At 41.3% G+C, this 26,274-nt stretch overlaps 2 long non-coding RNA genes across 2 annotated transcripts; one reads left to right on the forward strand and one right to left on the reverse strand.

Annotated features, from left to right (window-relative positions):
- Window positions 1–876: 876 nt before the first annotated feature.
- On the reverse strand, window positions 877–16,813 carry LOC116243310 (uncharacterized). Its single transcript, XR_004169938.2, has 2 exons — window positions 16,502–16,813; window positions 877–1,135 (listed from the first exon to the last, which is right to left on the reverse strand). It is a non-coding gene; the product is annotated as an uncharacterized LOC116243310 (long non-coding RNA).
- A 50-nt stretch (window positions 16,814–16,863) lies between these two features.
- On the forward strand, window positions 16,864–25,921 carry LOC149917517 (uncharacterized). Its single transcript, XR_016467508.1, has 3 exons — window positions 16,864–16,944; window positions 21,684–21,843; window positions 25,778–25,921. It is a non-coding gene; the product is annotated as an uncharacterized LOC149917517 (long non-coding RNA).
- The last annotated feature ends 353 nt before the right edge of the window (window positions 25,922–26,274 follow it).

The raw sequence follows: 26,274 nt of genomic DNA on the forward strand, positions 1-26,274 counted from the left end.
CTGTTAGATATCCAAGAGAAGAGACTGCTAATGCCAGCTTGGTAATTCCGAAGGGAAAGGGAACTCATCATCAGCAGGGCCACAGCAGGGTGAGCTGTTTCACAGCTCTCATGGCCATCATTTACAAACCCTTACAGGGCTTCTGCCAGCTGAGAGCCTCCTGAGCTCATCTGAGAGCCTTTCACTCCAGCAGTGGGGTCTCACACATGGGCTGGTGGAAGGGCTCAGCAGTAGAGACCTGCACACCTTGCAGGGGTCCACAGCACTGTATGGGAATGAGCACTGTGCAGTATGGTTAAATTCCACACCACATCCTTATCTCTAAATTGGAGGGATATGGGTTTGAAGAGTGGACTATTTAGTGGATAAGGAATTGGTTGGATGGTCACAGCCAGAAGGTTGTGGTCAACAGCTCTGTGCCCAGGTGGAGATTTGTCATGGTGTCCTTCAGGGGTTTGTCTTGGAAGCAGTGCTCTTCATCTTTAGCAGTGACATAGACCAATGATATAGATTGAGTGCACCCTTCACAAGCTTGCTGATGACTCTAAGCTGAAAGGTGTAGTTGGTATGACAGAAGGAAGGGATGCCATCCAGAGGGACTTGGACAATCTTGAGAAGTGGCTCCTGTACACACTGGGAGAAGAACTCCTCTAGAGCAGCCCTGCTGAGAAAGATTTGGGGGTTCTAGTGGATGAAAAGCTTGACGAAAGCCAGGAGTCCAAGCTTGCAGCACAGAAGTTAAATTGTATCATGGGCTGCATCAACAGAAGGGTGGCCAGCAGGGAGAGGGAGGGGACTGTTCCCTTCTTCTCTGCCATCCTGAGGCCTCATCTAAATCATTTCCACATTGAAGTATTGACACGGGCTCTGTGAGCCTCAGCAGCAGAGTGATCTTTATGAGTTTCAAGGCCAGGGGGAAAAGGCTGTCATTTTGCTTGATATTGAAGGCAGACTGTCTGTAATTGTTCCAGTGACGTTATCTGCTGCGTGAAGTTGTGTTGAAATTAGTCAGCCCTGAGAAACACTGTGGCTGTGAGTGAGGAGCACCATCAGCTCTCTTATGGCTTTCCTTGCTTTTCTTTGTGACGCCCCTGAAATCTATCCAACTCAGAAGCCAGGAAACTTAACTGTGGTCCTGTAAAGAAAATAAAAAAGGTGTCAGCATGATGATGGTATCTGTCAAATCACAGAGTGACAATTAACATTCAGATCACTGGCTGTAAAACGTGCAAAGCAAGTGGCTTGTTTGATTGCTGAAGCAAAAATCAGGTTACACAAACTGAATAAATATTTGTTCTGCTGTACAATAAGTAGCTTAAAGATTTATTATCTTCTTGGTCTGCTGTTTTTGTAATCTGTCTGCTTTGCAGCCACATGAGCTCTAACCACGCAATGTCCCAATGCTTGTGCATTCAGTATTCTTTGGAGGTCTGCATCCTCAGCTGTCTGTACCAGCCTGCAACAGCTGCTAGCAGAACCAGCATCAGCCTTATCCCAAGTAAAGATCTAAGTGAATGCCTCATCCTGGAATGGAACAAGAGCCTCGATGAGGTCAGTACCCTCTTTACAAGAAAACAGCACCTCTGCAGTTGCCAAGACCCTGTGCCAGTGGGAGCAGATGACAGCCACAGGCAGGGATGGCAATGCAGTGGGCAATAGGCACACCAGAAAAGCACTGATTTCAGTTTGCTTACTGTAACTTTTCATGGACCATCTCAGGAAAGCACAATGGATGATTTAATGAATCTTTATGAGTGTGTGGGCTCTACCTTCCAGTGGGTGAGATCTATTTCACTCCAGCTTTGTCTCACATTATAAAAAGTAAAAATGTGCTCTTTTGGAGCATTATATTTCACAATAAAAGCTCTGACAGCTGAAATAAAGCTATTCATGGATTTATTCTTTTCAAAAGTACAAGTTCAAACTCATGGACAAGGAGAAATTGTGGGAAAAGAAATAGAAGATTTGGGCTTATGAGGAAAATAAGGAACAAATAATAATTTGCCTAGAGAGTTAGTAGATGTCCTGTCCCTGGACACATTCTTGGTCAGGCTGGATGGGGCATTGAGCAATCTGATGTAGTTAAAGGTGTCTCTATTCATTGCAGGGGAGTTGAACTAAATGGCCTTTAAGGGTCTCTTCCAACTCAAATGATTCTGTAATTCTACAATTCTATGAATATGAGGAACAAATTATAATAAAGCAGGAAGAGAATGGGCAGGTGGCATGTCTTCGAGCACCGAGACTGACAGCCATTTATTGCTGTTTTCTGCCTCAGCCGAGCAGGACTCCAGTCCATGCATAGAAAGCATAGGTCAAGGGTGGACACTCATTAGCAGTTAGGTTCTGGCATTCAGGACAGGTCAGCGCCCACAGCAAGACATTGTTCCTGGCTAAGGAGATGCTGATGGCCCTGAAGCACCTGTCTGTTCTTCTGGGGCTAAAGGAGAGGAGAGTTCTGGAAAGATGTAACTTCACAAAAGGATTCTTGTTGGCTTGCACCTTCACATCTCGCTTCTGCATCTCCCTCGGCTTTCTCCTTCTTTCCTACGTCTCTGTGAGCTCCTGCTGGGCCTGCACAGAGGAGATGACCATGGAGGAGCGTGTCTGGAGCTAAAACATGTCTAAAGGAAGAACAATGTTCCAGATTTTATGAGCTGAGGAGCTCATAACTGGGGAAGAAGGAAGAAAGAGTGTGGAAAACAAAAGTGTATGTGCTGTGCCTTTCTTCAAGAATTCTAAACACCTCTGATGAGAAAAAAGGAAAATGTTACAAATTGGGCATAAGGCTTGTGAACTCTCTGCTCTGTTGTGTTACTCTTCTTGTACATGTCAGACTGTGATAATGTGGATAACAGGGTGTTATAGGATGTGCTAATTACACTGGTGACATAGGCAATGAAGCTAAATGGGGAATAGGTGCAAACTCCCATGCTGTTGCTGGTATTATACATTCATCCAGACTCCATCTTTTTCTGTTTTATGTTGAAACTGTTTGCTTTTTGTGGCTTCCCTAAAGTTAAACTATATGATTTTAACAAAGCATTAAAACTTTACAAAGATGTTCTAAGAAATGCCTTTTTTTTCTATTTATTCTGTTATTCCAAGAGACTGACCTTGGCTAACCTTGTCTTCAACATCAGTTCTAGCTGAATGCTGTGACATAGCAGTTAAAATTCAACAAATACATATTAAGACATGGCGCAAAACTGCTGAAGATGGCATTGGCCCTCCTGTTTCTCAGCTGCTGGAAGCAAACTGTCCTCAGGTCTCACCCCACAAAGACTTTCCCCAACCCCTCTCCTGGCAATGGTGCGCCCTCCTCTTTGCAAGAAGTTTTGTTAGGCTGTCAGTCCCAGAGCTCTTGAGGCACACAGCTTTTGCTGAGCCTGCATAGGGAGTCTGAAAAGTTGAGATGACTTTATGGAATGAAAAGTGTAGCAGAAGTATATGTTCTTAATAAATTCATTCTCCTCAGAATAAAAGACTCTTCATGTGCACCAAAGCTAGACTTGATTCATTAACTTCCCATGTTATTGATGAAAGACTTTAATTTTTTTCCTCATCTCACATGGTTTTATTAATTCCTAAATCAAATATACATTATTTTGTAGTTTCCAAAACTGAAAATGTATGCTCTGAGACCGATTAAAGTAAAGTATGGGGAGTATTTCTCATTCTAGCAAACATATAACAAGATTATTGTTGATATTTTTCCTCCTAGCAATGTTCTTCAGTGCTGGTCTACCTTACTGAATATCCTGATACTGACTTCCTCCAATACATGGCTGCATTTAGTTGTTTGGCTATATATTTATTGTTTGTATGTTCTGTTTAATTATTTCTAAATTTTTATTTATGAATTAGAAAATTCTGATCCAAAAAACGTTACAAACGGATTTTTTAATCTCCCTCAACATTATCAGAAGCAGAAGTGTTATAGTATCCAAAGAAATTCTTACACTACTGGTGCTGCCATATGCAGGCCTGTCTGCAAATCGCACAGGAGAGTGTATTCAGATATTTCCAGATCAATTTTGATGACTCAGTGATCTGGATAATATTTTAAAAAACAGATGGTCTCCTGAATGTTTTTTTGTCCATCTCGTTATTACTTAAAAAATCACTTTATATGGAGTAGATTGAATTTGCCAAATGTCAGATACATTTCATTGCTGCTATTAGGGCTATAGTTATTATTATTAATAATAAAAATAATAAAATGGGAAGTATCAACAGAAGTAACAGCATCAATAACAACACAGTTACATGAATAATGTACCAGTTCTTCTTTTGCTTTCCAAATAGCATTCTGCAAGAAAATTAGTCTTAAAACAAAACCTTTAGAAATCACACTCAGACAATTTCAAAATAGAAATTTAACACAGAGGATCAAAGAATATGCACCAGCTCACTACATGATGTGGTCATTTTTTCACAAATGAAAATTTTACAGGAAGATTTTTTTTTTTCCAGACAACATTCCTTGAAACAGAAATTTTAACCAATTGAATAAAAGCTTGGATTTTCCCAAAGTGGGAAAAAATAGTTTCTGCTGAAAGCACAGCTGTGAGGTTAATTGTTCAAGGTTCATTGTTGCAAAAATTCTCTTCAGGAACAAAAGGAATTTAATATTTTGGAAAAGTTAAATATTTTGCTTGCAACATTAAGACAATTCATACCCTCAGACACTACTAATTTGGAGTGCAGCATATAAATTTAAGATGGAATTAATTATTCTGATCCAATCAGGGGAAGGATTTAATCTGGCCTCCACAACTCTTTGTTCTGCACTTCATTTCACTGGACAAAGTTTCTGTTCTTAGATATTTTTCAGAATGAAAGCATTTCCAAATCGTGGAATGCTTATGAAATGAATGAATAGATTGCAGTACAACTTGTTATACCAGCAATAATCTATACAGAAATAATCTAACAATGTCCATGTATGCATTTTGCCCAAGCACGGCAAAAGAGTTTCTGCTTTGGAGTTGTTGGGACTTCTATCATATTTAAGGTCAGACAGTGAAAGAATTACAAAATTTTTGCAATTAAACACAAAATCTTAGGAGATGGGTTCATAATGTGTATTTGATGAGTTGTCCAGGAATGTTTGACTACATCTTGTAATCGAGCACATATTTTGAGAAAGTACTGATGCTATTTTCTTTGACTCTAGATTGCTCTTACAGACTGTTACCAAATGTAACATCAAAACACTTTCATAAAGATTAAATCTCAGCATCATTTATTGTAAAAGTTGTTTAGCTAAAAATTCTTTTTAAACAGAAGTTATAACCGAATGGCACAACTAATGAGGAAATCACCTTCAGTGGAGCAAATCCTGTTGGTTTCCATTTAAGGGTTATTCATAACTGAAGCTATTTGGTATCTTAGACACTGCAGCTATGTAGAGGAGTTCTACATAAATACTGATCACATAGAAGTGGAGGTTGGATTCGACAGTCTCCAGCAGTCCCTTCCAATCCCTACAATCCTGTGATTCTGTAATTCTGTGAAGTCCAAAGTCAGTGTAAAATACATGTGCATTTTTTTCTTTTTGTGTGTGTGTGATTACCACATAAGTCCACACTCCACTCAACAGTAATAACAAAAAAGTGTTTCACCTTGTTAAAGGAGAGGAGAGGAGAGGAGAGGAGAGGAGAGGAGAGGAGAGGAGAGGAGAGGAGAGGAGAGGAGAGGAGAGGAGAGGAGAGGAGAGGAGAGGAGAGGAGAGGAGAGGAGAGGAGAGGAGAGGAGAGGAGAGGAGAGGAGAGGAGAGGAGAGGAGAGGAGAGGAGAGGAGAGGAGAGGAGAGGAGAGGAGAGGAGAGGAGAGGAGGTCTCATTCTGAGATATGATGAGTGTTCCATTTATTGGAACACTGAATGATCTGAAATAGTAATAAATGAAAATGCCCATGTAGAAGAACAAGAAGCAATCTATCATAATTCTCTTCTGCCAGCTAAAATCCTGATTTTAAATAGATTGTTCTACCTTCATTCTTTGAAATAATTTCAATTATGTTCATTTGAATCACGACTAAGTTTGACCATGGAAATTCAATAAACTCTATTGGTGCAAGAATGTATCCCCCAGACTCCTGGTGATCTAGAGATACCAACTTCTCAATGATAAACAAACAATTGAAAGCTTTAGGCTTAGATCAAAGCATTCAGATGTTTTCACATAACAGGACTAATCTCATTACTTCATGTGTATGAATATCTTTCCTTGTTTAGAGCTAAGTCACATCTAAACAGGGCAGATGCTGGACATCATGCTGCAGTTTGATGCCTGAGTTGCAAAAGGATTAAACACCCTGAGGCACAAGAGGAAGGATGTTGCAGATGAGGTTGTCAGGGGTAGAAAACCATGCTAGGAGCCAATGAATTCTGCAACATCATATGCATCATCTATATCTTTTCAGAGACCACCTGAATGATGGTCTATAGTGCTTCTTAACTCAGCGGAATAATTAGTTCCCAGGTGTTTCCTCCTCATCCTCACTGACCCAGCTTAGGGACCAGACTCTTAGTCACCATACACTGTAAATGTCCTTCAGTACCAAAGCCATTGGTGGTGGAGAGTCAAATCTCATTTGTAATTCCACTTGAGCCTCCTTTTTTCACTTCATGACAGAGTTCAACTTTTTATTTCTTAGCCTCTTATAAAAAAACTATCTAATCACCAAAGCAGCACAGTTTGGATGATTGACAGATAACATCCTATGAGAGAATAAAAAGCTTCATTTTGGAAAGATAAGACAATAAAGATACTTCAACAAGAAGTCAAACAGCAGGGAGTGCTAAAAGACTCCCAGATCATCACACCAGAATGGGTCTTTGTCAGCTGGCTTCATCACAAGTGACAGTTTTGTCTTGGAGTGTTTGATCATCTCCAGTTCATTCGTTCAACACACGAGACAACTGAGTTCAGTTATTAGGCTTAGCAAAATGAACCAACACATCTTTAGATCGCTCACGAGAGGGGTACATGAAGCATTTCACGTAGCATTTTATCTTTTTTTTCCCCAGTCTTTTATCTCCTTTTCTTTGAGATGAAAAGGTACATCAGAAATGTGCATACTAGTGTGACACTTAGCTTTGCTTTTCTGGAAGTACTTTAAGGATCTCAGCTGCTGACAACAGTTCTGGAAATGTCTGACCATTATGCTCAGAGGGAGCTAATATGCTAAATGCTATATGAGGGATAGACCTGGTCCTCAGACACCTGGTTATTGAAATGCAAAGAGGAAAGGATGCTAGATTTCTCCCCATGTTTTCCCCTCTTGACCTCTAATTTCAGAGGTTGATTTATTTTCTTTGATATAAGCAGTATGTGCAGGGAAGTGGAGAGTGCAGGCCTTGGGTTCTTGGACACTGCAAAACCAGAAGGTGCCTGGCTCTCACTGGCTGCCCTTGGAGGCCTTGGAGAGGGGCTGTTTGACCAGCAGCAGCCCAAGGGATGCTGTCAGCCCTCCTTTCCGTGGACAACTTTCTGACTAACATGGCAGATACACATTTTGCTAATGCATTTACACAGTACAGGCTTATACTTACATGCATCACTACGCTCTCTTCTTTGGGACAGTAATGACCATCTTCATCAGACTCTGATGCATTTTCTTCCTAGCCAAGTGTTTAGGCATTTTCTCCTCCAGCCTTGCCACCTGGGATCTTCATGTCCCAGAAACTAGCAAGGCTGGAGGGTAGATGAGGCACGGAGGGACATGGGTTAGTGGGCACAGTGGATTAGATGATGTTAGTAGTCTTTTCCAACGTTAATGATTCAATGATTCTCTGATTTACAAGCATCAGTGCAACATCATGGGCACCACTAGTACTTCACCATTCACGTTTCAGCCTGCTTTCAGGTGCTTGAATCCTTCTCTGGCCCCCAGAAGGCCCCCAGTGTTACACATTTTGCAAACAATACTTTAGGGCTCTTCTGAATCAGAGATCTATACAGTAGCTGTGAACTTTAGCATTCACTGCCTTCCTTCACTGGGGAACAAATTTCAGTGCATTTGCTGGGGGACAATAATTCCTCCGTAAATAATAACGTTAATTTACAAGAGTTGGTTGAAGCAGCAATAACTCCAGCTAAAAGAAAATAAGAGTAAAGCTTGATTTACATCAAATATAATAACGATAACAATTTCTCTAGCACAGTTAATTTTTAACATTATATGCAGACTAATTACAGTAATAGAAATGTAAAATTGCTTCTCAGGCCCCAGTGAGCAGTTTAATCAAACAAGCTAAAATACAAAGAAAATATTTGTTGCAAAGAAGACAAAAGTTATTATCGAGACATTAGTGGCACTGTTTATCATCAGCAATGATGAAGAGGTGTTTTGTGGCACACTGCTCTGCTGGCAGGAATGTCTCCATGTTTGAATTCAGTTGAGACATGAAAGTGCTATTCCTGAACATAATCAGGAATCGATTCTCTGTGACACCACCGAGCAATTACAGCGCCATTAAGTTCCATTAAGGTGGAGACACTGCCAAATTTAGACTCAGCAATTAAAATACTAAATGAAAGTGTGTGATCCCCATACTTTCCCATCTTCTGCCTGTCAAAAAAGAGCTGTCAAATAAAATCAGAACTGAAAATTTTGACTGAAACTTGTACAAATGAGAAGTTCACAAACTTTACCCCCATTTTGGCAAAGCCATGAACCCTGAAGGAAGTTAAGAAGCCACACTGCTCACTTCCAGAAGTCACATTGAGTTGATTTACTTTAACAAAACCTGTAATTTTTGTTTTTTCAATCGTATGTTCTTCTACAGCTCTGTTCTAATAGAAGATGTACCATTCAACTTCACTTTAATTGTTACATGTTGAAGCTATTCAAACAGAAGTTTTCCCTGTGGAGTAAAAAGTCCCCGAGTAATCAGCAATCAGCGTAACATCATTCACTCTGGGAAATGCAATAACTATCAGGGAATGAGCTTGAAAGCAATTTGGGAAAGACATAAAAGCAGGGCATCGCATGGTCAAATTTGGAAGTTAATGGGTAGATATTAATACTCTGTCAGATTATACCTGCAAAACATTTCTGTCTGATGGTGCCTTTTGCTGGACAGCCTTGTTCTGCTCCATACAGATACACTGGGATGCATGCTTGCCCATCTTAGCATAAGTGGTGCCACATGACAATTTCCTCTGTGCCATACCACTGCAAAGCATCAGTCAGCTGGTTCTTAGCATGCTTGATGCTAAGAAGCTGTGTAGAGAAACGCAACAAGGAAACAGCTTTATTACCTTCAGACAGCAAATGCAAGCAGCGTATGGAGTGGGACTGACTTCTTGCAGAGCTCTGCCAGGACTCCATAAGGGAAGCAGAGCTGGCTGTGGTTCTGGAACAGTTGCGCAGTTATGCCAGCCAGCATCACTGCCGTTGTGCTGTTGGGGGTCTCTTCCTAGTGAAATCTCCTCATGCTTTCAAGCTCACCCTCTTCTTTTTTAACTTTCATCAGTCCGTAGACACTGGAAACTGCACACTGCATTCACTTTGTATTAAGAATGACAACATGTCCACAGAAGTGACCTGGTAGATCATCCATCTAGATAACAATTTTACTTCAAGCACTGAAAAAAAGGAAAAAAATGTGCCAGAATATGTTCATAGTTAGATAGTGAAATATTTCTTATATCCCTTTCAAAAAAAATGTACGATTTGCACTTATGGGGTTAAATTTAGGCAAGATAAACACTCGGTTTTTCCTGGAGCTGCAATTTCCTTCAAGAGCATTGTACTGAATGACAGAGGCCTTTCAAGCTTTGATATACTGAAGTTAAGAGAGGTTTTCTGATCTTGACTGTGTCACTTTTTCTCTTCACTGCACTTCAGGTCTGAAGAATTTAAAATAGACTGAAACAACCCAAAATACCCACACCCAGGATGGAGTTATTTGTAACCCTGCCATTCCTCCCTCGTCTCCCACTTGAGTTGTGCCAGCTCAAGTCCCGGTTATGCAATTGCCGTGTCACATCACAGTCAATTTACAAAACAGATTGCACTGCCAAACAGGTGGGTGGACTTGGTATAGACTGCTTGAAATAGATGGCGACTTACAGAAATTTATCCATATACATGTGCACGTGTATAATGAGAAACAATTAGATGAAAATAAAACATGTACGAGAATGAAATGTTGTGGTTTGAGGCTCACAGAAAGAAGCTTTAATGCACCACGAGTGAAAAGCATTAATGAAACGTAAACTATAGCTAGCTTCAAAATGGGGGTGTTACCTCTCAATTTCAGGTTTTAAATCAGCATAGCATTTACTCCACACTTAAAAGCTGAAAACAATTTCTTATTCCACGCTTTATATGGATACATTCTGAGAACGTGAATTTAAGCATATACTTAAACATTTTTCTGAGCTGCCAATAGGATACTCTAATTGCAGGGAACCCGTGTTTCTGCAGTCAGCAGTGAGTAACTATCTGACTTGCAGCAATTTATGCCAACATGAATTTAATGGAAACTCCACCAAAAATATACACATTTCTGAATACAATTCTCTATTTTGTGTAGCGCTGACAGTTTCACTTCTTGCTCTTCTTCAGTGCTTTTCATCAAAATGAAAATCAAAGTATCTTTTTAGAAGATCCACTTTCCCATATGATTTCTTGTTTCTGAGCTTGATGCAAATAATTATGGCAGAGGGAAATGAATAGAGTGTTTATATTCAATAATAGGTTGCGTACATCTGGTTGTGTACCAGAGATAATTGAAATTCAGTAGAAGTGAAGTTCTCAGGCTCCATTCTAATCACACTCTCTCACTGAATTATGAGATGATTGCGTATTTCACTCAGAGGAAAGGTGGTAAATACAGGAATTTGGGATCTGAAACTAGGAAAAAGAAACATAATTAAAAGTGTAGAGATATCAATAGTACTTATATGATGGAGTTTTTCCCTCTTAATCGGTTATGTATTAAGAATTAATTCATTCTTAAGTAGTTCTAATGTGAGAAATCCAATGTTTCACCATGTTCACAGGTGTCAGAACTTTTGAACTGCTGCCTTCAGCTCCGGTTTAATCTTCCCTCCAATGTGCAGGCCAAGGTATGAGGCTGTCACAGCCTGTGGAAGGGGACACCAAGAAATTTGTTCTTGAGACACCAAGGAAGTATTCTAGAGACCAGTCCTTTTGTGCAAGAGAGCAGGCAGAACACCCTGTCCCGCAGCTGACAGTGCTTGGAAAAAGTGATGCTCACACTCATCTTCAATCTTCTTTCCCATTTTAACAATCTTCTCTGACTCTTAGGACCTCTTGAACATACTGTGTTGTCTTACAGCATTTTCAGTCGACCATGGATGCTAAAGAGAAGTCCTTTACAAGTATCAGCCCCATTGGAGTGTGCTCCGGTTCAGATTCGGGTCCTCCTTTGTTCAGTATTGCCCAGAAGCAATTGAATATAGTAGTCAACAGTTTAGAATATGTCCCCCACACTTGTGGTTATTTGTCTGCTAGCCACTATTTTGCCTGTGTTTGCCACCTTCATTGGTCGACAAAAAAAAAAAGAAAAGTGAAAAACAGAAAAAGTGATGCTGTTCTCTTATGAATCATCCATCCCACAAAACTGTCTCCTTGACTGGCAGTTGAGTTTGTTAGTCATCCATCTTTTCAAAATTGTAGGTGGCAATTATCCAGTGTTTCCTCTAGGTGTCAAGTCATACGGATAATCCCCTGAGGTGTTTCATTACACCCACTGGAACTGCTGTGTTTTTGATGTCCTGAACCTTCAAAAGCAGAAGGAGTGTTTTTACTTCCAGGCTACAACTACAAAGTTTTGTTACGTTTCTGCAGATTGTACTTACTGGTGCCCAATAGTTTCACAACCCAGCCTGTCTCTGTCAAATAAACCAAAGCTAGCAACACTGTCTGTGGCAATAAACAAAGAAGAATCATGCAGATACCTCAGGCTCTGTGTTTCTACTGAGAGAAGGGTAGAAATGACAGGGTCCCAGGCAGACCTGGGAATGGCTTCTCATATGGAGTATTGCCTTCTGGAAATCCAGCCATGCAATAGGGGTCCTCTCCTCTCCGGGAGGAATAATTCCAGCTCACTCAGCCTTTCTTCATCACTTTGTGGCCCTCTTTTGGACTCTTTCCAACAGCTCCACATCCTTCTTTTGCTGTGGGCCCCAGATGTGTTCGCAGTACTTCAGGTGAGGCCTCACAGACTTCCTCCAGTCTCCTTAATGACATCTTCACTGAGCAGCATCAGGTCCTGCAGTGCTTCACCTCTCTTTGGTCTGTTCAATACCTGGACCAGGAATTTATCCTCAGCGGACTGTAAGACTCTCCTGGGTTGACTGCAACTTGCCATGTTGTTTTCCCAGCAGACAACAGGGTGGTTGACATCCTCCATCTGTATGAGAGCTTGAGAGAGCAACACCTCTTGCAGCTGAAGCAAGAAAGCCTCATCAGCGGGCTCCCTTTGATCAGACAGCCCGGATCATACCCCAGCCACCAGATGTGCTTTATTGATCTGGTCATTAGTTTTAACCCACAAGCTTTCAGCCTGATTATGGATGAGAAGAGGCACTTCTTAACATAGTGGGCAACTCCCCCAGCCCTCCTGCCTTGCCTCTCCCTTCTAAAATTTTGTAGCTCTCGATAGTAGTGTTCCAGCTGTGCAATTCATCCCACCGTGTTTCTGTGATAGCAATTAGATCATAGCTTCTAATTGCATTACAGTTTCCTTCTCCTCCTGCTTATTTCCCATGCTGCATGCACTGCTATAGAAGCACTCCAGCTGGGCTATCAGCTCATTACATTCCTGAAGGAGCACTCCCAAATTCTGCTGGGACAAATCTGAGGTTTTCCTCCCCTGCTTTCTACAGTGACAGTATTCCCAGCTCCTCTCTGTCACTCAGCAGTACGTCGCCTTCCTCCATCAAACCTAGTTTAAAGCTCTGTTGATCAGAGCCATGAAATCTCACATTGCTTGTGCTTGATTAACAAACAGGATAATAATATACTAGATGAACTATCAACCTTAGGGTTAAGTTTCATGTTAAAATTAATGAAATCAAACATAATATATGTGTTCAAAGTGATACCAGTGTTTCAGTGTGAAATGACAATTAAGATGTTTATTTTTTTATTAATTTGTCTATATCTTGACAGGTTCTTTTGTACTATTTTTTTTTTCTGAAAATGGTCTAATCGCTCAGATTCTTCTTATCAGAGGATGTATTACAATTTGTCCAACCAAAGGTGCTGTAGAATGGCCTTACTGAAGAATGAAAAAAGAAGAATGATTGAAAAAAACAGTCTTTTTCTTTTCTTCTCTTTTTTTTAAATATTCTTTTGGGGGAAAATAAATGTCCTTTGCCTGGGAATGTTAAAGAAGCAAAGCACCTTTTCCAGACTGTATGTCTCATATACACTGAAAAAGGAGACTACTGGATATGTATTTCTCTGATTATGTCTTAACAGTTTTTGCCAGTGAGAGATGGTGAACTTTTTTCATTAAGAGCATTAAGAACAAAAATAATATATATTCTTGTAATAGTGTTAGTCTTAAAAATGGTGCCCATCTACCACATTTCCATTTAGCTTAAGGACAGCAGAGGTAGCATTATCAGGCAAAAGCTGGAATACATTTTTCAGTCACGTAATGTCTGCCTATGAATTGAGGAACCTTTGATCTTTGGGTGTTTCTGCCAAGATCGATTTTCTTATCTGCTCAGATAAAATGAATTGTAGGCACAAGGAAGTATTGGGAGTATTCACTTTTAATTTTATTCTCTCCAGGATTTGACCAGTATTGCATCATTCAAACATAATGGCTGTTTAAGTACAGCCACTACATCACTATGGTGATATTTTCTTTCTCTTATGTTTGGCTTATTTGTTATACATATATATATTTCTTGTTCAGAGGATTTTAGAAGAAATGAAGTTTAGGGTCATGCAGATATGGACAACTCAGAGATAAAAAGCAACATCCCCAAATAGATGCTTTAGAAAGGTCTTTGAGGCATAAATGAATTATTTTTAACGTACGTGTACTTGAAAATAATATATATAATATATGCACAATCCAGATCTGAAACAAAATACCGAGCGTCCCAAAATAAGGCAATTACATTATGCACTGACTATTGAAAATTGTCTTTCAAAACAAGTTGTCAGTCGTAACAACATTTGAAATAGTTCAACTGCCTTTGGAGTTGGAAAAGTGCTTATGTAAATGGATACATTTCATGATGAAGAGCACATTGGAAACAAAAAGAGCAAATTCTAACATTACAAAGAAATGGGCAATTGAGAAGCACAGTTCTCTGTAGGTGTAGCAGTTCACACAATATTATTAAGATACAAGAGGAAATATCTTTAACGTGTTGATAGCTCTTTCTTAGTACTCTGTTGCTAAAGCAACCATCATGATCTAAGTTCATTCATATTTGTGAATATTCTGTACAGTGGCTGGGGCAACTTTGTCCTCTTAGCCTGTTCATGATACACATTATTCATATCACTGTTGCATTCAGAAGTTGCACTTTAGGAGCTTCTAAGCATAAAAACTGAAGAAGATATACATTTCAGTTTCAGTCCTGGTTCGCCAAAACCAGGACCAAAACGTAAGACTCAAGACAACACACAGAACGAGTATATAAAGGCAGTGGGCAGCTCTAATCAGCATGGAAGACATTAGTACCACTGCACAGGCAGTACTAATGTTGTATGGCTTTCACTATGACAGAAAACTCCTAATCAAGGAGGATTTATACAGAAAAAAAAAAAAAAAAAGGATAAGGTTCTCCAGATATGTTCTTCAGGAGCTCCTCCCAAACACCAGGAGCAGAAGAGAAAGCAACAGAGAGCTGACTGAGAAAATGCTGAACAGGTGATAAAGGATAATATATGTCCAATATTAGACATATTTGCACAAACTGAGTGGCAATAAAGTCTCTGAATACATTTATGTGTTGACAGAATAGTCTGGAAACCACAGGTCAGAACACGCTGTGAAGTAATGGAACAGAAAGAGCACAGGGATTTATGTCAGCAGAGAATGTGGCTCATGTTCTGTTCTATTTTTCAAATCACATTTAATGTTTGTTTGCATATTTATTTCAAATCCACTCGCAAAGATGTAATTAGAATATTTTCAGAGCACTTGTTTGACATATGAGTTTACAGAAGAAGTAGATTTTCAGTGATAAAATGAGCTTCAAGGGACACAATTATCTTCTATTTCATAAACACAGGAAAATAAATTGCTTTATGGTTTTAACATCACAGATACGGTGCTTTTGCCACTGAATTCTGCTACTGAGTAAGTTTAGACAAATCAGTCAATGCAGCAAAGTGAGAGACCAGCTATCAGAGCCCTTTTTAGAAGTCCATGTGGCAAAAACTGAGATTAATTTTGTATTTCTTACTGTAATATCATACCAGAACATAGAGGAATATCAGTAAGGAAATGTAGAAACTATATGGGTGGGACAAAGTATAAGAAATGTTAACCGGCCTCATGGAGCATACAGACAGAATCTGACAGAAATTGGTATTATCATTGGTTACCTGCAAAGTTTGTATGATATAACAGAACCAAATAAATATAATTCATAATAATAATATAGTCATGGAAATGAAATGGGAATTGATTAGGTCAGTTTGGAATATGTATAAAGGATCCAAGTAATGCTCCTGGTATGGCAAATTACTCTTCTTCTACTCATCATTCAGAAAGCTCAGGTCAAATACTGGTTGCCATTAATACTATAGATGTGTCTTGTGCAAACATAGGAAAAATAACCCTTGTGGATATTGGAAAAAAATAAAGATGATCAAATTGGACAAAAGTGAATAGGAAATGCATGTCCAAAGATTTTTTTCTGAGCATCCATCCTCTACTGCCACTTTAAAGTATTTGTCTAAAAATTCCTTTGAGTGATATACAAAATGAAGAATATCTTTCAAAATAGCCGGTGCTCTTTAGAGAGCTTGGACAAACTGTGTTGATGTGAGGCAGGCTGGGAATCATGAAGCAGTCTTACAGGCTTATTTGTAAGTTACTGGCATCATGTTTCCTGCTCAAGGAGCAGAGAAAAACTTTCCTAACAATCCTCACAAGTTTTGAATTATGGATGTAGCAAACCCTTGAGTTTCAGACTGAAAGTTAAATAAAGCTGAAGGAATGACATTTTCTCCCTCTTTTCTTTAGTATTTTGATTTTCTGCACAGTTCCTTACATCTGTGACTTTTACTGAGCTTTTCCTGCACTGTAACCCTTAACTCCATGCAGACATGCAGACTTGGAGCTTTTTCTGTATTTCCACTGTGCCCCTAATACTTCAAATGCTCTATGTATATTCTTCCTAAATATTGATCCTTCCTCTTTTCTGAGCAGTCAGCTATGCTCACGCATCATAAATGTCAATGCTTGTACTGCTTTTTACATACAAATAAGCATTTTTATCAGGAAGAACTGCTGCATCTATTTCAGGCACCTCACTCACCCGTATTGCCTTTAGGAAGGGTCAGCCACGTGTCCCTCAGCAGCAGCCAGCTCAGATCCTATTAGCAGCCTTTCAGGAAGTCTTCAGCAGTAACACCCAGCTGGAGCTCACCGACAAGAAGCGTCTCCTTGTGAAAGCAACCAGCCCCACAGGCAGCTTGCACGTGTCACCTTGTTTTCAATGTGACAGATCTCATGGCTGGGACACTGAAGTGACCGACCCTTTCTGGTTTGGGTCTGACAGAGCTGCCTGCCCGTCCAGGTGCACAGAGCAGTGGCATCGCCCACAGCACGGCTCCTGGGCCCAGGTGGGGTCACTCATTCAGCCTGACAGTTGTGTCACGATAGATGCATCAGAAGTTTCCACAGCCAGCAAAATTGGAACAACTGTTGTTTGGTCATCTCAATTTTGCTCATCTACAATACAGGAATTGTCTTCTAAAGGTACAGTCCCTGCAGAAGTGTGTCTCCTTAGTTTAGTGCACTGTTAAAGCTTCTATTAGCATCACCTTTTAATAGTGTCATATTGCCCAGAAAATTATCCATACTCCTCAGTTTTCATTACCTTAGGGCTAAGAGTGTCTGTTGTGCTGACAGCAGTTCCAGTCAGCCTGGTGCCATTCTGGGCTAGTTACTCCTTGCAGCATCTCTGCTAGAGAGACACGACCCAGGCTACTGCTGGCTGTGCGTGCTCAGGAGGCAGCGTGCCTCTGGTTGTAGTTGCTGTTTAATTAAACATAAAACCTCCCAGTATAAATAATGAACTAACTCTGTGGCAAGCAGAGGGGGAAGCATCTGCCAGAAACTTTGTCCCTCCATTTCATCTAGTGATTCATATTTCACTGTTATATTACAGTGCTATCCCAGACCCAGATCACACTTCTCCCTCTCTCTTTCTATGCATCCCAAACAGCTGCTGTCATTTTATCTGCCTTCCTCACTCAGTGTGTCCAGCATTATGAAATGGGAGCATGCCTGGGAGCGTTCCTGTCTCTTACACAGGCTCTGTCCAGGCTTTTGCAGAGCTGCTGTTGTGCAGAACAAGTTATCACTGCCATACATCTCCACCGGCAAGCTGGTCAGCAGTGATGGCTGGTGTAGTGACAATATTTGTCCTTGGGATCCACCTAAGAGACCCTCATCTTCACCAATATTGGCTTTCTTCTGCCCAGGACAGCACTGAGCATGTGTGTGGAAATCTCTATGGGAGATCTGCACGCATCTGGCACAGTCCAAACTCACCCTGGACACCAGCTGGGTTGAGGACTGGACACAGCCCTCCAGTCCCAGGGGCTGGCCAAGGAGCTTGTTAGCTCAGGCATCATGAATTGGATGCAACAAGCTCCAACCTCTTGCAGGGCCATTGTGGAGGCAGCCCTACCTCTGTGCCAGCTGCTAGCCACCTTCCTTTTGCCTCTGCTTGCCCTGCATGTTCCCAGCAGTCCTGTTCCCTTTCTGAGCTCTGATGTTCTGTTTGGTGGCTCCCCTTCAGCTTGGGTTACATCCCCCAGAAAAGAGGAGGAAGATACCTCTACTAGAGGGTCTGCAGAGGGGGTGACCTCTGTCACCAGTCTTCTCCATTCCTGTAGCATGATGTGTCAAGAGTAGAAGTCATGCCTGCAGAATGGGTGCACCCTGCACCCTGCTGTGAATTTACAAGCTGCATGAGGAAAAGGTTATTTGCTCTCTGCTGCTGGACTCTTTGGTTTCTGATACATTCCAGAAGGATCAGTTATGGGCTGTGAATGTGGAAAGTGCACGTGGTGTCACTGGCTTGCTGTGTGTAAGAAATGAAGTCTGATTGAAAGAAAATTGAATTACCAAAGATTTGTCCTAATTTCCACTAATTTAAATCTTCCCCTTAGAAGACAAAATGCCACCGGTGCTGGCAGAGTAACACAGAGCAGCAGACACCATAGCCAGGATGCCCACATGTTTCTGGCAGGGCTGTGAGCATGGGGAATCACCCCAGCTGGAAGCACACCTGGAAACAGAGAGCTGATTCAGTCAGGCAGGATCCAGGCATGGCTGCCTACAGCCTCAGGAGCACAGCTGGGATCTCCACAGTGGGCAGCACTGCTCTGGGGCCCCCACACAGGGAGCTTGGTAGATGGAAGTGCAACTTCTTCTGTGGAAGTCCAGGAACACCCCAATTGGTTCTCAACAGTTCAACCCAGCAGAAAAATTCCCTTCTGAGCCCACATTTGATTTAGAACTAAGAACAGAAGGAAGATGTACTAACCAGTGCTGGGAACAATTTTCTTAGCAGCTATAAACCTGTGTGATGTCTTACCTATTTGAGACCAGTGACAAACACTTCTAAATAACAATATAAAATACAGCAGAAGCAAACAATGCCTCATAAGAGTAAGGAAAATCCATCTCAGCCTATTTTACTTTGAGAACCTAGAGCTCTAAGCTCCCACACCAAGATTTTCAGCAGCTCACAAAATGAAGACAGCATAATAGTTTATTTGATAATTTTTTAGCATTTTTCAAATTGGGTTTTGCCTGGTTTTTTTTCCCTATTTTGAACAGTGGCAAAAGTACTAACTGTGCAAAAGTGACAACATTAAGGGGACAAGAGGTGGAAGAGCCAAAGAGATGAACAGAAGAGATGGAGAAAACTAGAACCAAGTACAAGCAACAGGCTGGACAGAAGGCCCTGTGTTTCTCTGCACTTGGGCTGTTGCTAGCTGGGTTATGTCACTGACTCAGACCAAACCACTTGCTGTACACAGTTTAGATCTTTTGGGCCTCACTCTAGGAAAACCATTATGCAGCTGAAAGGGAATAGGCTCTATATAGTAGGCACGCAACAAGGACCTTCTTGTGAGTATTTAGCAGCAAATATTCACCTTTTCTTCAGCATCAGAATCAGCATTGAACATAATGACTTTTCAAAGAGGTTAGAGTGAGTTAATGTTACTCATCTCTTTCAGCCTCCTTGGATGATTATATGAGCTTATGCATCTCTAAATTTCTTGAGTGGTCCCTAATTTAATTTTCTTCTTCTGTGGGCAGTGCCAATCCCTCCTCCATCCCGGATCCTGCCACTTTTGTAGATTATTCTCACAAGAAATATATTTTCTTTTGCTACAGGTACTCCAAATTGAAGCTTTGGTATTGTTTCCACACCTCAGCTTTCTAAAGATTTTTTCCCAACAAAAACTTCTGTTCCTTCTAAAACTGTGGGATTTGCATTCAGTCCGTTTTGTTCACGTGCTGAACTGCTTGCAGCAGCCAGGAGCATTTGCCTGGCTCCATGTGTTCTCCCTTCTGTGTGTTTATACGATTTTGCACCAGGAAAAGCAAGCAAAAACAACTGGGAAGGATGTGACTGGCAGAAACAGCAGTAGATCAGCTTCCTTTCTGCATCTCCCCGAGTGAGATTCAGTTGTCTCTTCTGTGAGTGTTCTCCATCCAGAATTACAGGAGTTAGCTCCACATGCCCAGGGGAAGAGCACAGTGCAGCAGCCCCAGCTTTGGTTTTGGCCAGAATTTCATCCCCTCGCTCAAGGAACAATGCAGAAAGCAAGCACAATGCCACTGAAAAGCTTTTTTTTTTTTTTTCCCCTTGACTTTGCTAGATATATCTGCTCAGCCTACAGAAAACCTGAGACACTGGATTGTGTCAAGGGATGCAAATGGCAACACTCCAGTTCAGCAGTTTCTGTCACCTGCTGTCAGAGTTATTCTGACACTCACAGATTCCTCTGGGGAATCCTGTGAACACATCTGGGATGTGAGCATAGTTCTGTTTTCTTCTACTCATCTGGAAATGGTGTTTTCTTTTCCAGATACACATCAGAGATGGCCAGTGCACACAGCTCTGATGCATTTTTTTCACAGGAGCCAAGATCACTTCAGTTCCACAAAACAAAGCCATTTACTTTCCACCATTTGACTGGAACTTGCAGAAAACAGTGGTTTTTGGAACCAAACTCTTTTTTCTGAACAAGTGTGACTAACAAAACATATACTAAAACTATATTTTTTGCTGAAAGGGTCAAATTGTATTTACATCATAATTGCAAGTGAGCACAAAATTATGCTCCATGTCAGTTTTTATGTAAAATTGGTGATCCCTGTGGTGGCACACCAGCCTTTCTGCTTTCTTTCTATAAATCAAGGGGAGATGGGGCAAAATGCACTCACACCCCTCCTGCTTCTGCTGCCTCCACTGTCTCCTAGCATTTGTACCTGAGCACTCTACTGAGAAGTAGAGTGAGAAAGGTGCTGTCTGTGGGTGTACTGAGTCCCCAAGCTCACTCCTTTTTCCTTTTCCCTATCTGGCTGCTAACCAACTGTCCCTGCCCTCTGCCCAAGCTGTGAGCTAAGCCAGGTCTCCAAGATCACAGAAAGTTTGGAAGATGCAGCTTCTGCTTTGTGCTGGTCATGGTTGTGCCTTCCTCTTTCTACAAAGCTGTGTTGGCACAGTGAAGGCGTCAGGCAGCACATCCAGAGGGTACTGTTCACCTCTGGAGTGTCTTCTCTGTATTCTTTTTTAGACTCATAATCTCAAAGGATTAACTCCCACTTGTCAAACGCAGATTTTTAAGGGCTAAAAAGTGCATGACATTCAATCAGGAGGGTGCACTGTTTGTCTTGCCTTGCAAAAGAGCAACAGGACTGAAGAGAACAGTGAAGCGTGGTGAAGTTTTGGGAATTGTGGCTTGTTCTCTGCTCCAAGAGTTTGGGAAAGTAGGGACGCATTTCTATGCTTAAGTACCTGAGTTCTTTACAGAAAACATGTCTCTCCGTGGCACTTGTTGAATCGATACAGCTGATGCCAGGAGAAATCACTGCGGAGCCTCTCTCACCCCCACTGTGTTCCTCCCTGCAGTTCCTCCCGGCTGCTGCCCTTCCATGGCCTGATCCCCACACCACAGCATCCCCTGCCCTGATCTCCTTATTTGCAGGTTTCAGTGCTTCAAAAAAGCTGCCTGAGGTAAGAGGTAAGCATGTGGAGGCACAGCAACCAAAACCCAGGGCAGTCTCTGAGAGAGCGCAGTGAAACAGTTTGGTATCGGTATTCTTTAAAAAAATGGAGGAAAAAAAGAAAAACTCCCTAAAAAAATCAAAGTCAGAATATATTTTAGGGGAAATAAATAAAGATGCCAGCCACAAGGAAACAGCAGTTTCTTACTCCCTTCAATTCCTGACTTTCCTTTCTTCTGAAGGCCTGTTTGGTGAATTTCAGATGAGGATCCTAACAAGAACGTACTTCAGGCTGATGTCCTCAGGAGTGAAAACAAATCAGTGAACTTCAAAGTGGAGTTGCTGTAATCTGTGCTGGGCACTCTGCTCTATTTCTTCCAGAGTCTTTGCCTCCTCCAACAGGTACCCTCATTCTTCATTTTAAAGTATAATGAGAAGAGAATTCATTTAGCTTAGTTGAAATTCTGACATCCTCTCTAATTTCTATTCATCACCTAATTTGAAATTAGGCACTTGTGCATTATACCTTGTGCACTTTGACTGGTGTAAGTAATTACTTTTCATTGCCACACTGGTGTCAGAACCACATAATGTTTGGAATCAATAGTGCAAAGAGCTTTCTCTTCTACCTGGGAGCAGAAAAAAACCTGAATGAATTTGGAGAGGAGCAGTAGGCTATGAAAATATCCTCGGTTGTTTCTTTCTTTTTACAGAGCCATTGTGGAAAAAAATGTAGAAGGCTGTAATATTTGGATACCCTCTGTTGAGCAACATACAGAATCATAGAATCACAGAATACTTAGAGTTGGAAGAGACCTTTAAAAGTCATCTAGTCCAACCACCTTGCAATGAACAGGGACATCTACAGCAACGTCAGGTTGCTCAGAGCTCTATCCAACCTGACCTTGACTGTCTCCAGGAATGGGGCATTCACCACCTCTCTGGGCAACCTGTGCCTACCACCCCCACGTCAAAGACTTCTTCCTTATATCCAACCTAAATCTCCCCTCTTTAAGCTTGAAACCATCTCCCCTTGTTCTACCACCACAGACCCTGCTGAAGAGTCTGTCTCCTTCTTTCTTACAGCCCCCCTTTAGATACTGAAAGGCTGCTCTACGTTCTCCCCGGAGCCTTCTCTTCTGCAGGCTGAACAGCCCCAGCTCTCTCAGCCTGTCCTCATAGGAGAGGTGTTCCACCCTTTGGATCATTTCATGGCTCTCTTCTGGACATGTTCTGCTATCACTGCCTGGCTCCTATGAGTAGTTTGTGCCTCACTGTTCACCATCAAAACAGGAATTTTGGAAAGCTCTAGAAATCTTTTGAAGTTTCAATAGTGCCACATGGCATCAGTCTGAAAAATTGATAAACTTCTACAAAATGAAGAGTATAAATTCAGATTAAAGAAGAAAAACTGAGAAGCTACAATTATTTGTCAGACATTTTTGCTTGTACTTAGTACTGTTCCTGTGCATAGCCAAGTTCAGATTGGAGTTTTTAATAATGCCAGGAGCAAACTCAGAACATTAGCAACAGGAACAGCCTTATAGAAATGAGATGTGATCACAGAAGGCAGTCAGACATTGAGAAATACTGTTCTCTCTTGTAAAAGACAGAGAAATATAAACAGATGTGTCAATTTTCTATGTCCAGAATCCAGGCATTTCAACTGAAATCTCTCACCAGGTCTGGGTGTTACTGCTCCTCTTGCCTGTTTTCATTTTTCTGTCTTTCTTATGAGCACTGCATCAATCCTCTATGTATTGTCACCACTGCTTGTTTCTGTGCTTATTTTGCTAAGCACAAATGCTATGGATGACTTGAAAGCGATGAGGCACTGGGACAGGCTGCTCAGGAAGTGGTGGAGTCTCTATTCCAGTAGATGTTCAAGAAATTTGTGGATGTGGCAATGAGGGATATGGGTGAGTGAGGATGGGCTGACGGTGGGACTAGATAACCCTAGAGTGAATACTGAACTTGTATGAAGCTCAGACAACTTTGGTAGCACAATGAGTGACACTCTGTTAGGCAAGTGTCCTTTGTAATTGTAGAGCTGTTGTATCTACAGAGGTCATCGAGTTGTGTCTGGCAGAACAGTGCAGGTGCCTCAGGAACGCCCCAGAACAGGATGGATGTGGGCTGCTTGTGAATCTTTCCTGTAGATCCCACCTAATTTCTATCAAAATGTCATGGTTTTATGATTTTTGATTGGTGTTCCACATCATAACATCACACAGTGTACTGGGAGTTAATGCTGTAGTTCTATGGATTGTTGATATTTCTGGTCTCTTGGCCTCAGAAGAGATGAACTACAACTGCCAGAAGAATTCATTTTTTCATGTCCATTTTCCATTCAAAGGGAAAGATAAAACTGGAAGTCATGAGACTGCCTCTTTGCTCTCTGGCCATTTCACCAACAGTGTTAGAGTAAGGACTTCTGTTTCGGAAGCTCCCTTTTTCTCATTTTATTTGATTTATTAGTTTCAATTCCAATTGTATTGTATTACATTGTATTATCTCTCATTCCTTTGTTATATTAAGTAAACTAATTCTTTTCCCTTAGTTTGTTGCCATTATTTTTCACATCTAGACCCATCTCCCTACCTTTTCCCTTTCCCCATATCCTGGCACATTGGTCCATGGGTCCCTTCACCCTCTCATGCTGCAACTATGCAAACTGGGCTGAATTCTGGTACAAAAAAAGCCCACAGCCACCAAAATATGCTCTCCATTCAAACCTCTGAAAAACAAAATAGAAGGAATACATTAGATAGTAAGGTAGATAATGGTTGGACTAGATCATCCTAGTCATTTTTTCCAACCTTAATCATTCCACGATTCTGTGAAAACTACTTGTCTTGTTAACAGGGAGAAAACAAGCTTTTTGTAAACCCTCAGACTTGAAAGGCATTTTCACAAGTCTTCTCAAAACAGTCCTCTGTACAATCAACAGACACTCTTATATTATGGGCCCAGAGGAGGACCACAGAGATGATCAAAGTTCTGGAGTACCTCTCCTGTGAAGTAAGGCTGAGGAAGTTGGGTTTTTTTAGCTAGGAAAGGAGAAAGCTCTGGCAAGACCTCACTGTGACCTTCCAGTACTTGAAGGGAGCTTACAAGCAGGAGGGGGATTGACTTTTTATACAGTCTGGTAGTGATAGGACAAGGAGGAATGTATTTAAACTAAAGGAGATTAGATTTAAGTTAGATGCTAAGAAGAAAGTTTTTACTCAAATGGTGGTGAAGCACAGGCACAGACTCCTCAGAGAAGCTGTGGTTGCCCCATCCCTGAAGGCACTCAAGGCCAGGATGGATGAGACCCTGGGCAGCCTGAGCTGGTGCAGCCCTGCCCAAGGCAGGGGGCTGGAACTGGATGGTCTTTGAGATCCCCTCCAACCCAAGTCTTTCTGTGATTCTATGATAATATCACAAACTGATAGATGTTAACTAAAAATGAAAATGAATGGTGAGCAAAACATGTTTGTAAAATTGTAGTGATTGTGGCACAATGAGAAGAAATTTGAGATATTTGTATTTAATATTCAGCAGTAACTGCATCTCGAGGTCTCACGAACAAAAGTGCCAAGGGGACAGAACGTAACAGGCTGCCTAATGCTCCTCACTTTTCCCAAATCCCTTTCCCCTATAGACAACGCAAACAGTTTTTCCAACCAATATCCCATCAAGAGCTCCTGCTGTGTTAAATGTGCCTCACCCTGAGAGTCGCACTTTGGTGCTGTGTAGCGAAGTAATGCCATTGCTTCAGTGAATCAAAAGTCTTTCACTGCTCACAGGGGTTGTCACCTCTCTGACAATGTCAAAATTAACTGCTTCACAGCAGGGGAGGCCTTAGAAGTAATGAAAGTTCCTGGCATCACTTAAGTATAAGCAAGATAACAGGCACTTAAGACACAGAACTGTTAATATATGGTCCTTTTTGTGAGGATTTTCACCTATAAGAAAAAAAAAAATTACCACTGAAATGAGGGAATAAATGTTCTCAGAAAAAAATCTTCTCTTCCTCCTTAATGCCTAACAGCCTGTATTATTTCAAATACGATACCTCTGGTATTGCAGAGGTAACTGCTTCCTGCATGCAGGGGCTCAGGACCTGCATGCCAAGGAGCAGCACAGTGAGAGGTGATTGAGGTGTTAACAGCAACGGCCTCCAAACAAAGAAAGGCATATCGTGAAAACCAACCTCCATTTCTTCTCAAGGAAAACTTGTTCTCCGGATGTTAGGAATGTTAGGAAATGTTAGGAAAATCAGAATCATAGAACTGCTTGAGTTTGAAGGGACCTTACGGATTATCTTGTCCAATTCTCTTGCAATGAACAGGGACGCCTCCAGTTAGAATGGTATGAGCACAACATCAACTGCCTTTCTGGAAATGGGATGTGCACATAGATTCTGAGACCCAGCAAGCACTCCTCCATAGACTTCAGCCACATTCATTAATCTTGGAAAAAGCAAAGCTTTTTGCCCCAGAAATCAGAACTTTTTTTCCTGCTCATCTATGACATTTACTTTATGATGTTTTGATCACAAAAAGAAATGGGACGGAAGTACAAAATAGGAACACTTTGAAACACTGCAGCTGCACTGCTGTGGTGGTGTTAGTGTTGGTACAATTGAAACTCTTTTGTGTGTTCTGTGTGCTCAGTCACTGCCAAACAAAAAGCATCTATTCTGCAAACAGCACAGGGCAACACTAGCTCCAACTAGGATAAAATGGGCTATTTTCAAAAATGCGCTGTGTAATGGACTCTCAAGGCATTGGCAAAATTTCAGTTATGTTTAGATCCAGCTTTCCATTTTCAAAAAGCCTTTTATGG

Source organism: Phasianus colchicus, chromosome 6 (genome assembly GCF_987193195.1).
Source record: "Phasianus colchicus chromosome 6, bPhaCol1.hap1.1, whole genome shotgun sequence".
NCBI lineage: Eukaryota > Metazoa > Chordata > Aves > Galliformes > Phasianidae > Phasianus > Phasianus colchicus.